Source organism: Gigantopelta aegis, chromosome 9 (assembly GCF_016097555.1).
Source record: "Gigantopelta aegis isolate Gae_Host chromosome 9, Gae_host_genome, whole genome shotgun sequence".
NCBI lineage: Eukaryota > Metazoa > Mollusca > Gastropoda > Neomphalida > Peltospiridae > Gigantopelta > Gigantopelta aegis.
In genome coordinates this window covers 72,262,802-72,275,810 of record NC_054707.1, presented here as the reverse complement: position 1 = coordinate 72,275,810, position 13,009 = coordinate 72,262,802, and the positions used below count along the sequence as shown (strand labels likewise).

At 36.0% G+C, this 13,009-nt stretch overlaps 9 non-coding genes across 9 annotated transcripts; all 9 read right to left on the bottom strand.

Moving 5' to 3' along the window:
• Positions 1-2,697: 2,697 nt before the first annotated feature.
• Positions 2,698-2,769, bottom strand: Trnap-agg. The gene has a single exon. It is a non-coding gene; the product is annotated as a tRNA-Pro (tRNA).
• A 1,984-nt stretch (positions 2,770-4,753) lies between these two features.
• Trnap-cgg lies at positions 4,754-4,825 on the bottom strand. The gene has a single exon. It is a non-coding gene; the product is annotated as a tRNA-Pro (tRNA).
• Positions 4,826-5,338: 513 nt separating this feature from the next.
• Trnap-ugg lies at positions 5,339-5,410 on the bottom strand. The gene has a single exon. It is a non-coding gene; the product is annotated as a tRNA-Pro (tRNA).
• A 1,279-nt stretch (positions 5,411-6,689) lies between these two features.
• Positions 6,690-6,761, bottom strand: Trnap-cgg. Its single transcript has one exon. It is a non-coding gene; the product is annotated as a tRNA-Pro (tRNA).
• Positions 6,762-7,139: 378 nt separating this feature from the next.
• On the bottom strand, positions 7,140-7,211 carry Trnap-ugg. Its single transcript has one exon. It is a non-coding gene; the product is annotated as a tRNA-Pro (tRNA).
• Positions 7,212-8,465: 1,254 nt separating this feature from the next.
• On the bottom strand, positions 8,466-8,537 carry Trnap-cgg. The gene has a single exon. It is a non-coding gene; the product is annotated as a tRNA-Pro (tRNA).
• An 878-nt stretch (positions 8,538-9,415) lies between these two features.
• Positions 9,416-9,487, bottom strand: Trnap-ugg. The gene has a single exon. It is a non-coding gene; the product is annotated as a tRNA-Pro (tRNA).
• Positions 9,488-10,741: 1,254 nt separating this feature from the next.
• Trnap-cgg lies at positions 10,742-10,813 on the bottom strand. The gene has a single exon. It is a non-coding gene; the product is annotated as a tRNA-Pro (tRNA).
• Positions 10,814-11,691: 878 nt separating this feature from the next.
• On the bottom strand, positions 11,692-11,763 carry Trnap-ugg. Its single transcript has one exon. It is a non-coding gene; the product is annotated as a tRNA-Pro (tRNA).
• Between the last annotated feature and the right edge of the window lie 1,246 nt (positions 11,764-13,009).

The window sequence follows — 13,009 nt, the reverse complement described above, 5'->3', positions numbered from 1 at the left end:
CGTTCGTTCGTTCGTTCTTTCTTTCTTTCTTTCTTTCTTTCTTTTTCGTTCGTTCGTTCGTTCTTTCGTTCGTTCGTTCGTTCATTCATGCATTCACTCATTCATTCTTTTGTTGGTTCATTCATTCATCCGGAAGGGCTATTTCTCGTTACAACCAGTGCACCACGACTGATATATCAAATGCCGTGGTATGTACTACCCTGTCTATGGGATAGTGCATATAAAGAATCCATTGCTGCTAATCGAAAAATGTAGGCCATGAAGTGGCGACAGCGGGTTTCCTCTCTCAATATCTGTGTGGTCCTTAACCACATTTCTGACGCCATATAACCGTAAATAAAATGTGTTGAGTATCTCGTTAAATAAAACATTTTCTTCCTTCATTCATCCGTTCGCTCAATCATTCATTCATTCATTCATTTATCTTTCTGTACTCTTTCGATCTGCAGCGAGAACTGCATTTTCATAAACAGGTGTGACGTTTAATGCATCGTTTGAAATAGCATGCATCCAGGCGGACTAAAATTCGTATGATCACGCCTCATATAATGTCATAAACAGCATTTAATGGAATATATAATACTTTTTGTTATCGTCTGACAAAATACAATACTTGGTACAGGCATAACAATTTTATTTCATGCATATTTATTTCGTTTTCCCCATACAAAATGTAAACTATAACGCGATTTGTTCCAGCTGTTACAAGATTTGATATTTAATGCATGTCTTATACCTTTTGTTTCACCATTATTGTGACGATTGTTCAAATAATAATAGGATGAAACCTTCTCAATATGGCAGATTATGTATCATCCATTACACGAGGCCAGGTATTCTCGTTTAAGGTTCAAAACACTCACGAAGCTGGCTCTGGGTCTGGGTCTGCGTCTGGATTTGGCGAATCTGGCGCTGTCAAAATACATCGCAGGTTATACGTCGTCTGCTACCAGATCTGTAGTTCGCGCCAGCACAGACTCGGTGTGTTTTGTCACATTTGATTGAACAGCGCGTTTGTTTTATGTTTTTTATTATTCGATTTGTTTCATACTCACCAAACCTAGACCCAGTCGCAATCCCGTGTCCGGCGGTGAAGGTGTGAGTGTATGTTTGTCTATTTGTTTGTCTATTTGTTTGTTTTGGGGGTTTTGTTTTGGCTTAATCATGTTCCCTAACCAGTTATTCATTATCTACCTATCCATCTCTCAAAACATTACCCTAAATATAATCATAAAACCTCTAGGTGCTTTTCAAAGGAAGTAAATATGTCTTTAATGACTCGCGTCTAACACACGAAGAACACGGGAAAGCCTGTGATGTCACATTTGGGTAATTTTGAGTTATTTCAAAAATACACATCGAAATTGTTCCTTTAAAATCCTGTCATTTTTTTTTTCCATTTTATGATTTTTTTTTGCATTGATAAGAACCTAACCGTATTATTATGTGTCTTGTGATTTCATATACTTCTATTTTGGAAGTAAGACTTTGAAAGGGATCTTTTATGTGCATTTTCCCATAGACAAGACAGTACATACCACAACCTTTGATGTACCACTCACTTCCGATGGGAACAAGTACTGAACTGTTATACATGTCAGTCTTTTATCAAGTCTGGTGGCTTAACCTATATACCACCGAGAAGGGAACAGGGTGCCACACATGATATGCTAATATACCAGTCGTGGAGTATTAAATGGACGGGGAAAATCCCCTACGACACATAGCAACTCAAAGCAACACAATGACACATGATTTTGAATGCGATAATAGTTTTGTCACGTTCAATAAACTATTTGCAAAGGTACGTGTTATAGAACTTCATCGTCGTGAAACCCGCGATCTTCGTAAATGTCACCCGTGAGTTATCAGTCGAACAGACGACGAGGTTAACAAGATAATTATCTTCCCTTGAATGAGATGGGCGCCGCATCCTCAAATTATAGACCATTGAAGACACGACAGTTAAACGAAATAGAATATACGAGTTGTGTAGAAGCACTAAAATTAACATTTCATTGCTAATTAAGAAGTAAGACCATAAAATCACAATGACACGACTGACATTTCACTCGGGGTCACTAAAAGCCGTTTCTGAGTCGGAAGGGAGTTGCGGACCTTGATTGTAGCTCTTTTGTGATGGAATCGTAAATCAGCAAACATGGACGCCATAAGGATCGGATTATCAACGAGAGCTGTAGAGAAAACAGAATCATTTATCCGGAACAAAATTGGACACACGGGTGGAAAGCGACTGCCCAGTTCTTCAAAAGATCAGATTTCGGACACAGGTGGTCAGTCGTTGGCCTTGGACCCGGGAGTCCAGAGTTGAAGCCTGTCCAGTTACTGAAACAATGCGATTCACGTGGCGTGAAATTCATAGCGTCTCTCTCCTTACTTTTTTTCGTTAAATGTAAAGGAATAAACGAAGAAAAATTACATTTCTTTGAATTTGTTTTAAAGATCTTTTTATTTCCGACACTTTATACCAATCGCTGGAAGAGTAATCACCACAGCAGCAGTTGATGGAGAATTAAACATCGATGAAAAATAATGAGTCTATTAATCTTCAACAAAAGTTCAAGCAATGATATTTAAAAAAAAAAGAAAAAGAAAATAGTTTGTGTAATTTAATAAATCCAAGTTATCCATTAAAATCATTACTATAATAATAAACAGAAATAAAATTAAAATATAGGGCTTGTCCGGGATTCGAACCCGGGACCTCTCGCACCCTAAGCGAGAATCATACCCCTAGACCAACAAGCCGTTGCGTATAATACTTTTTCATATGCCGAATATGTAAAAAAAAAAAAGAGAGAAGAGATAATAACATTAAAATAAATGCACTGTATTTATTATACACGAACACAATAATTAATCAACGTTGTATATCGTTCTTTATTACACAACAGTGTAAGATATTGCTCATGCCATAACAATCACTCAATATCTAACTAGTGTAATATTGGCGTGACGTAGATCATATGCTGACCCAATTCGTAGAAAAATAACGTGTAGTAGGTCTAGACATCTGCTTACTTCTGCGTAGCAGCTTCTTTGAAATTGGTTTGTAATAAATAAAATACTAAACTAGCTTGCCTGTCATACCATTTTTATGAAACTAGTGAACAGTGTTGGTATCTGACGAGCGAAAACAGGTCAGATACGAAAACTGTTCACTCATTTCATAAAAATGGTATGACAGGCAAGCGCGTTCAGTAATCTATATGGAATATGTCCCTTGCTGTAGAATGTACGAGAAGGTTTTTCCATGGATCTTACTGTTCATAAAAGGTTCCATTAATTACATGTTTGTCTCCAAACCAGGCACAAGAGAATAAATGGCTTAGTGTATAACAATTTTATGGTTGCTTTCACTGATTAACCCAATTGAAATTTAGCACCGGTATTGCATTTTATAATAAACACATAATAAATGACGTTTTACTTAGGCGTTAGCACAATGTGCTTTTAAATATTTTAGAATTTGTAATCTAGTAGACCGTTTGGCCGGGTGCTGTACTTTGTAACCTTTGTATAGATACATATATATTTATATTCCATGATTTACGTTCTGCATGTGACACTATAATAAAATAGTTCTTCTTTTGTGTCGTCTTCGATAAAGCTAAAGATCGCCTACCAGTAATTTTCATACTTATTCCTATCGTGGAATATGCCTTACAATAAAGGGGAAATGGCTGGGCGGGGGGAGGCAAAAGAAACGGAAAGGAATATTTGTTTGTTTACACTCCAGCTCGTTTCAGCTTACGAATATCACCAACTTGCGTGTTACAACATAAAGTCTGGTCGATATTTTAATTAGTTTACTGTGTAACTAAACTCCACAGAACACGACTCGGTGTCATCACTTCAATAATGGCTAACTGCATTTAAATAACATACCGGATTATCTGTTAATGTACTCTATGGTGTAGCTGTAACGTGTATAAGATTACTGCAAATGGCATTCATCTACAGAGATTGAAGACTGTATTTTTTTTTTACTTAGCTAATCATCACAATGTATTTTTAATAAATAGAAAAAGTATTAAAATACTAGTATAGTGCTTGTCCGAAGCGAGAATCCTACCCCAAGACCAACACGCCGTTCAAAATAACTACGACATATGTCAACTGTGACTGCTGTGACTGGAGGTGCATGGCCCCAGTCACACCTCTTTCCACCACCCACCCCCCCCCCCCCCAGCCTTTTATATTTATCTGTTGTCCAGTAACACGACTCATAGACAGTATAGATCACCCCTTTTCCCTACCCCAATGTGAGCGGTCCACCAATATACTAGTAAAACCGTGGCTACACTAATGTTTAATGTGTAAACATAAATTGAAGATCATTATTTAAAAAAATATATATACCTGAATACAACAGTTAACCATCAAAAAACAATTCACTCTTATAACTTCAATAATAGCTACCAACATTTGTATGTGAACTAACTTATGATACAGTGTAATATTACTGTTTATTATATACATAGCAATGAAATATACACAAGCACCATAAATGTGATATTTGGTGAAAAGTCATATTTTCACTGTATTTTAGCTTTGCAATATGTGAAAATATGGTTTTTACACATCACTCGTTGCCATAAAAATCGTATTCGAAAAACACACCCCGTCAAATAGCCTCTATAAATGTCATACATTTAGGGGTGAATACAGTTTGTAGTTGTTTGCTCAACTAAGTATAACATTTCATAACTAATACCAAAAAAAATGTATAGGGCTTGTCCGGGATTCGAACCCGGGACCTCTCGCACCCGAAGCGAGAATCATACCCCTAGACCAACAAGCCGTTGCACTAAACACTACATATGTCAAATGTGTACCAGAGGTGATTTAATTTCAAATTATTTTCGTGCTTATATCCAATTACGGTTCAAGCACGCTGTACAGGGCACACACATCAGAGAGAAGAGGGTTTGGTGGCATATGTAATTTGATACAACTCTTTGCTGTAAACGCTAAAGAATGTGAATAAATATTGCATACTTCATTGATACAATATAGTAAAGTCTTGTAGACATCTTTAGCGAATTATATAACTACCTACCCCCTCCCCCCACCCAAAACAGCCCCTTTTGGTGTTTTAAAGTCGCCAACAGTGACATATTATAGCGTGCAAAATTATCGAAGAATGTCGCATTACGAAATATGTAAGCATGTAAGCATTTAATTTTCTATTGAAAATATTACATAAATGCAGTATCTTGATTTCAAGTAAATTTATTAATATAAATTTACCAAACTGTTAAATAATATTTTTCTATATTAGTAACAGCAAAACAAAAATAATAATAAAAATGTAGGGCTTGTCCGGGATTCGAACCCGGGACCTCTCGCACCCAAAGCGAGAATCACACCCCTAGACCAACAAGCCGTTACAGTCAGCAATACACATATACCAAATGTGTACACATGCCTGGTCTTAGGGCTTAACGTGCACATTCAGAACAAGCTGTTGTAGCGCACGCCTGTCATGGGCGCCGACTCCTTCACCAATGACAGGAAAGGGATTGGGGTGAGTGGGAGAGGGAATCGCCCGCGCCGGTAAGTGCAAAAGAGCAAGCTTTGTTTAGATCTCTCGATGCGATGATCGATTATAAGAATAATAATCGATTGTGTGGGAACATGTTAACTGTCCAGTTTAGGTGATGGAATTGATTGATATAAATGAGCTGGGGTTGGTTTGTCATTTGTATGTGTACATAAAACTAATAGTAAAATTAAATAGTTATTAAAGGTAAAATTTGTGATTGGGCGAAAACGACAGATAATGTTGTTTGATTGAAACATATTTTATTGCATATAAGGTACAAATGGATTGGGCACAAGTTATCCAACTTACGAGGTCCTCCCCTAATAACATACAATAATGACAATATGACAACATGACAATGACGGCGACTACAACTATTACAAGAATATACAAAAAATTAAATATTCAAAGAGAAGTATATACATGAGAGAAAAACAAAACACAGAAAAAAATAAAATAATAATAAATAAATAAATAAATAAATAAAAATTGAATGAAAAAATTAAGAAGGAAAGCAAACGAAGGTGATTCATTTTCCAATCAGACAACCCAATTTATAAAATATTCTTAGCAGACAGGTTCCTGCGTAACTGATTTCAAATTAATTAGACATTATTATTATTATTATTATTATTATTATTAGTTTAATATACATGAGCACAACATTTAATCAGCGTTGTGTAACTAACGTTTGACCCTTGCTGTAAAACATAAGAGAAGTCTTTTCCTTCGATTTGTCCACAAATAACGACGTGTGTCAAACGTAACTGACACCTCTTCCCCCCACCGTTTATATTTGCCTGCTCCAAAACACGACTCGTAGACGGTGTAGTGCTCCACCCCCCACCCCCACCCCACCCCCCACCCCGCAATGTGAATGACCCCCAGTATGAAATCAGTATCATTATGAATATAATTATTTAAAAAGTAAAATACTTGAAAACAATGGTTAATCAGCAAAAGACTATTCACTCTCATAACTTAAAAAATAGTCAACAACATTTAGATGTAACCTAACTTACCATACAGTAGAAGATAACTGTAAACACCACACATCTACGGTGAATAAAGTTTTAGGTTCTTCGCTCATTACTAATAGACAGAATAAAAACAGATTATAGGGCTTGTCCGGGATTCGAACCCGGGACCTCTCGCACCCGAAGCGAGAATCATACCCCTAGACCAACAAGCCGTTGCATTAAATACTACACATGTCAAATGTGTACCAGAAGTGATTTCATTTTAACTTATTTTCGTGCTTATATCCAATTAAGGTTCAGTCCTGGGCACACACCTCAGCTATCTGGGCTGTCTGTCCAGGACAGTAGGTTAGTTATTACTTGGTTAGTGGTTAGTGAGAGTCGAAAAGCCTTGCGCACGCATTCCTTTAAAAGTAAGCTACATTCAATGATTTGTCATGTAAGCATTTAATTTTCTATTGAAATTATTACATAAATGCAGTATCTTGATTTCAAGTACATTTATTAATACAAATTGACCAAATTGGTAAATAATATTTTTCTATCTTAGTATAATAAACAAAAAACTAAATAATAAAAATAAAAATGTAGGGCTTGTCCGGGATTCGAATCCGGGACCTCTCGCACCCAAAGCGAGAATCATACCCCTAGACCAACAAACCGTTACAGTCAGCAATACACATATACCAAATGTGTACACATGCTTGGTCTTAGGGCTTAACGTGCACATTCAGAACAAGCTGTTGTAGCGCACGCCTGTCATGGGCGCCGACTCCTTCACCAATGACAGGAAAGGGATTGGGGTGAGTGGGAGAGGGAATCGCCCGCGCCGGTAAGTGCAAAAGAGCAAGCTTTGTTTAGATCTCTCGATGCGATGATCGATTATAAGAAGAATAATCGATTGTGTGGGAACATGTTAACTGTCCAGTTTAGGTGATGGAATTGATTGATATAAATGCGCTGGGGTTGGTGTGTCATTCTTATGTGTACATAAAACTAATAGTAAAATTAAATAGTTATTAAAGGTAAAATTTGTGATTGGGCGAAAACGACAGATAATGTTGTTTGATTGAAACATATTTTATTGCATATAAGGTACAAATGGATTGGGCACAAGTTATCCAACTTACCCTAATAACATACAAATATGACAATGACGGCGATAATAACTATTACAAGAATATACAAAAAATTAAATATTCAAAGAGAAGTATATACATGAGAGAAAAACAAAACACAGAAAAAAATACAAAATAATAAATAAATAAATAAAAATTGAATAAAAAAATGAAGAAGGAAAGCAAACGAAGGTGATTCATTTTCCAATCATTCAACCCTATTTATAAAATATTCTTAGCAGACAGGTTCCTGCGTAACTGATTTCGAATTAATTAGACATTATTATCATTTATTATTATTATTATTATTATTATTATTATTATTTTAATATACATGAGCACACTATTTAATCAGCGTTGTGTAACTAACGTTTGACCCTTGCTGTAAAACATAAGAGAAGGCTTTTCCTTCGATCTCACTGTCTACAAATAACGACGTGTGTCAAACGTAACTGACACCTCTTTCCCCCACCGTTTATATTTCCCTGCTCCAAAACACGACTCGTAGACGGTGTAGTACTCCACCACCCCCTCCATCCCCCATCCCCAATGTGAATGGCCCCCAATATGAAATCAGTATCATTATGAATATAATTATTTAAAAAGAAAAATACTTGAAAACAATGGTTAATCAGCAAAAGACTATTCACTCTCATAACTTAAAAAATGGTCAACAACATTTAGATGTAACCTAACTTACCATACAGTAGAAGATAACTGTAAACACCACACATCTACGGTGAATAAAGTTTTAGGTTCTTTGCTCATTACTAATAAACAGAATAAAAACAGATTATAGGGCTTGTCCGGGATTCGAACCCGGGACCTCTCGCACCCGAAGCGAGAATCATACCCCTAGACCAACAAGCCGTTGCGCTAAACACTACATATGTCAAATGTGTACCAGAGGTGATTTAATTTCAAATTATTTTCGTGCTTATATCCAATTACGGTTCAAGCACGCTGTACAGGGCACACACATCAGAGAGAAGAGGGTTTGGTGGCATATGTAATTTGATACAACTCTTTGCTGTAAACGCTAAAGAATGTGAATAAATATTGCATACTTCATTGATACAATATAGTAAAGTCTTGTAGACATCTTTAGCGAATTATATAACTACCTACCCCCTCCCCCCACCGAAAACAGCCCCTCTTGGTGTTTTAAAGTCGCCAACAGTGACATATTATAGCGTGCAAAATTATCGAAGAATGTCGCATTACGAAATATCACTATCCTATTAATGTTTGTCATTTTTACGCATAACTATATGACCATTACAGTTCATTACTAAACTATACTAAGTTCTATACAAATCAGGTACGTTTGTTTCTTCAGTTCTAAGAGTATTTCCTGACGTGAAGTATTACGTAAACCACCGGCTCGCCAGAGGGCGTAGTCACTGCGATGGAACAAAATGGCTGCGCCCATTATATATAATAGCCGTCACATTTAACCGTTTTATTAATTAAGTATAACAACACACTTGTTGATATTAAGCAATAATGTGTATTATATATCGTTGAATATGCATACCAGTCGAAAAGCCTTGCGCACGCATTGCTTTAAAAGTAAGCTACATTCAATGATTTGTCATGTAAGCATTTAATTTTCTATTGAAAATATTACATAAATGCAGTATCTTGATTTCAAGTAAATTTATTAATATAAATTTACCAAACTGTTAAATAATATTTTTCTATATTAGTATAATAAACAGCAAAACAAAAATAATAATAAAAATGTAGGGCTTGTCCGGGATTCGAACCCGGGACCTCTCGCACCCAAAGCGAGAATCACACCCCTAGACCAACAAGCCGTTACAGTCAGCAATACACATATACCAAATGTGTACACATGCCTGGTCTTAGGGCTTAACGTGCACATTCAGAACAAGCTGTTGTAGCGCACGCCTGTCATGGGCGCCGACTCCTTCACCAATGACAGGAAAGGGATTGGGGTGAGTGGGAGAGGGAATCGCCCGCGCCGGTAAGTGCAAAAGAGCAAGCTTTGTTTAGATCTCTCGATGCGATGATCGATTATAAGAAGAATAATCGATTGTGTGGGAACATGTTAACTGTCCAGTTTAGGTGATGGAATTGATTGATATAAATGCGCTGGGGTTGGTGTGTCATTCTTATGTGTACATAAAACTAATAGTAAAATTAAATAGTTATTAAAGGTAAAATTTGTGATTGGGCGAAAACGACAGATAATGTTGTTTGATTGAAACATATTTTATTGCATATAAGGTACAAATGGATTGGGCACAAGTTATCCAACTTACCCTAATAACATACAAATATGACAATGACGGCGATAATAACTATTACAAGAATATACAAAAAATTAAATATTCAAAGAGAAGTATATACATGAGAGAAAAACAAAACACAGAAAAAAATACAAAATAATAAATAAATAAATAAAAATTGAATAAAAAAATGAAGAAGGAAAGCAAACGAAGGTGATTCATTTTCCAATCATTCAACCCTATTTATAAAATATTCTTAGCAGACAGGTTCCTGCGTAACTGATTTCGAATTAATTAGACATTATTATCATTTATTATTATTATTATTATTATTATTATTATTATTTTAATATACATGAGCACACTATTTAATCAGCGTTGTGTAACTAACGTTTGACCCTTGCTGTAAAACATAAGAGAAGGCTTTTCCTTCGATCTCACTGTCTACAAATAACGACGTGTGTCAAACGTAACTGACACCTCTTTCCCCCACCGTTTATATTTCCCTGCTCCAAAACACGACTCGTAGACGGTGTAGTACTCCACCACCCCCTCCATCCCCCATCCCCAATGTGAATGGCCCCCAATATGAAATCAGTATCATTATGAATATAATTATTTAAAAAGAAAAATACTTGAAAACAATGGTTAATCAGCAAAAGACTATTCACTCTCATAACTTAAAAAATGGTCAACAACATTTAGATGTAACCTAACTTACCATACAGTAGAAGATAACTGTAAACACCACACATCTACGGTGAATAAAGTTTTAGGTTCTTTGCTCATTACTAATAAACAGAATAAAAACAGATTATAGGGCTTGTCCGGGATTCGAACCCGGGACCTCTCGCACCCGAAGCGAGAATCATACCCCTAGACCAACAAGCCGTTGCGCTAAACACTACATATGTCAAATGTGTACCAGAGGTGATTTAATTTCAAATTATTTTCGTGCTTATATCCAATTACGGTTCAAGCACGCTGTACAGGGCACACACATCAGAGAGAAGAGGGTTTGGTGGCATATGTAATTTGATACAACTCTTTGCTGTAAACGCTAAAGAATGTGAATAAATATTGCATACTTCATTGATACAATATAGTAAAGTCTTGTAGACATCTTTAGCGAATTATATAACTACCTACCCCCTCCCCCCACCGAAAACAGCCCCTCTTGGTGTTTTAAAGTCGCCAACAGTGACATATTATAGCGTGCAAAATTATCGAAGAATGTCGCATTACGAAATATCACTATCCTATTAATGTTTGTCATTTTTACGCATAACTATATGACCATTACAGTTCATTACTAAACTATACTAAGTTCTATACAAATCAGGTACGTTTGTTTCTTCAGTTCTAAGAGTATTTCCTGACGTGAAGTATTACGTAAACCACCGGCTCGCCAGAGGGCGTAGTCACTGCGATGGAACAAAATGGCTGCGCCCATTATATATAATAGCCGTCACATTTAACCGTTTTATTAATTAAGTATAACAACACACTTGTTGATATTAAGCAATAATGTGTATTATATATCGTTGAATATGCATACCAGTCGAAAAGCCTTGCGCACGCATTGCTTTAAAAGTAAGCTACATTCAATGATTTGTCATGTAAGCATTTAATTTTCTATTGAAAATATTACATAAATGCAGTATCTTGATTTCAAGTAAATTTATTAATATAAATTTATCAAATTGTTAAATAATATTTTTCTATATTAGTATAATAAACAGCAAAACAAAAATAATAATAAAAATGTAGGGCTTGTCCGGGATTCGAACCCGGGACCTCTCGCACCCAAAGCGAGAATCATACCCCTAGACCAACAAGCCGTTACAATCAGCAATACACATATACCAAATGTGTACACATGCCTGGTCTTAGGGCTTAACGTGCACATTCAGAACAAGCTGTTGTAGCGCACGCCTGTCATGGGCGCCGACTCCTTCACCCAGGAGAGGAAAGGGATTGGGGTGAGTGGGAGAGGGAATCGCCCGCGCCGGTAAGTGCAAAAGAGCAAGCTTTGTTTAGATCTCTCGATGCGATGATCGATTATAAGAATAATAATCGATTGTGTGGGAACATGTTAACTGTCCAGTTTAGGTGATGGAATTGATTGATATAAATGAGCTGGGGTTGGTGTGTCATTTTTATGTGTACATAAAACTAATAGTAAAATTAAATAGTTATTAAAGGTAAAATTTGTGATTGGGCGAAAACGACAGATAATGTTGTTTGATTGAAACATATTTTATTGCATATAAGGTACAAATGGATTGGGCACAAGTTATCCAACTTACGAGGTCCTCCCCTAATAACATACAATAATGACAATATGACAACATGACAATGACGGCGACTACAACTATTACAAGAATATACAAAAAATTAAATATTCAAAGAGAAGTATATACATGAGAGAAAAACAAAACACAGAAAAAAATACAAAATAATAAATAAATAAATAAATAAATAAATAAAAATTGAATGAAAAAATTAAGAAGGAAAGGAAACGAAGGTGATTCATTTTCCAATCAGACAACCCAATTTATAAAATATTCTTAGCAGACAGGTTCCTGCGTAACTGATTTCAAATTAATTAGACTTTATTATTATTATTATTATTATTATTATTATTATTATTTTAATATACATGAGCACAACATTTAATCAGCGTTGTGTAACTAACGTTTGACCCTTGCTGTAAAACATAAGAGAAGGCTTTTCCTTCGATCTGTCCACAAATAACGACGTGTGTCAAACGTAACTGACACCTCTTCCCCCCACCGTTTATATTTGCCTGCTCCAAAACACGACTCGTGGACGGTGTAGTGCTGCACCCCCCACCCCCCCACCCCACCCCCCCCCACCCCGCAATGTGAATGACCCCCAGTATGAAATCAGTATCATTATGAATATAATTATTTAAAAAGTAAAATACTTGAAAACAATGGTTAATCAGCAAAAGACTATTCACTCTCATAACTTAAAAAATAGTCAACAACATTTAGATGTAACCTAACTTACCATACAGTAGAAGATAACTGTAAACACCACACATCTACGGTGAATAAAGTT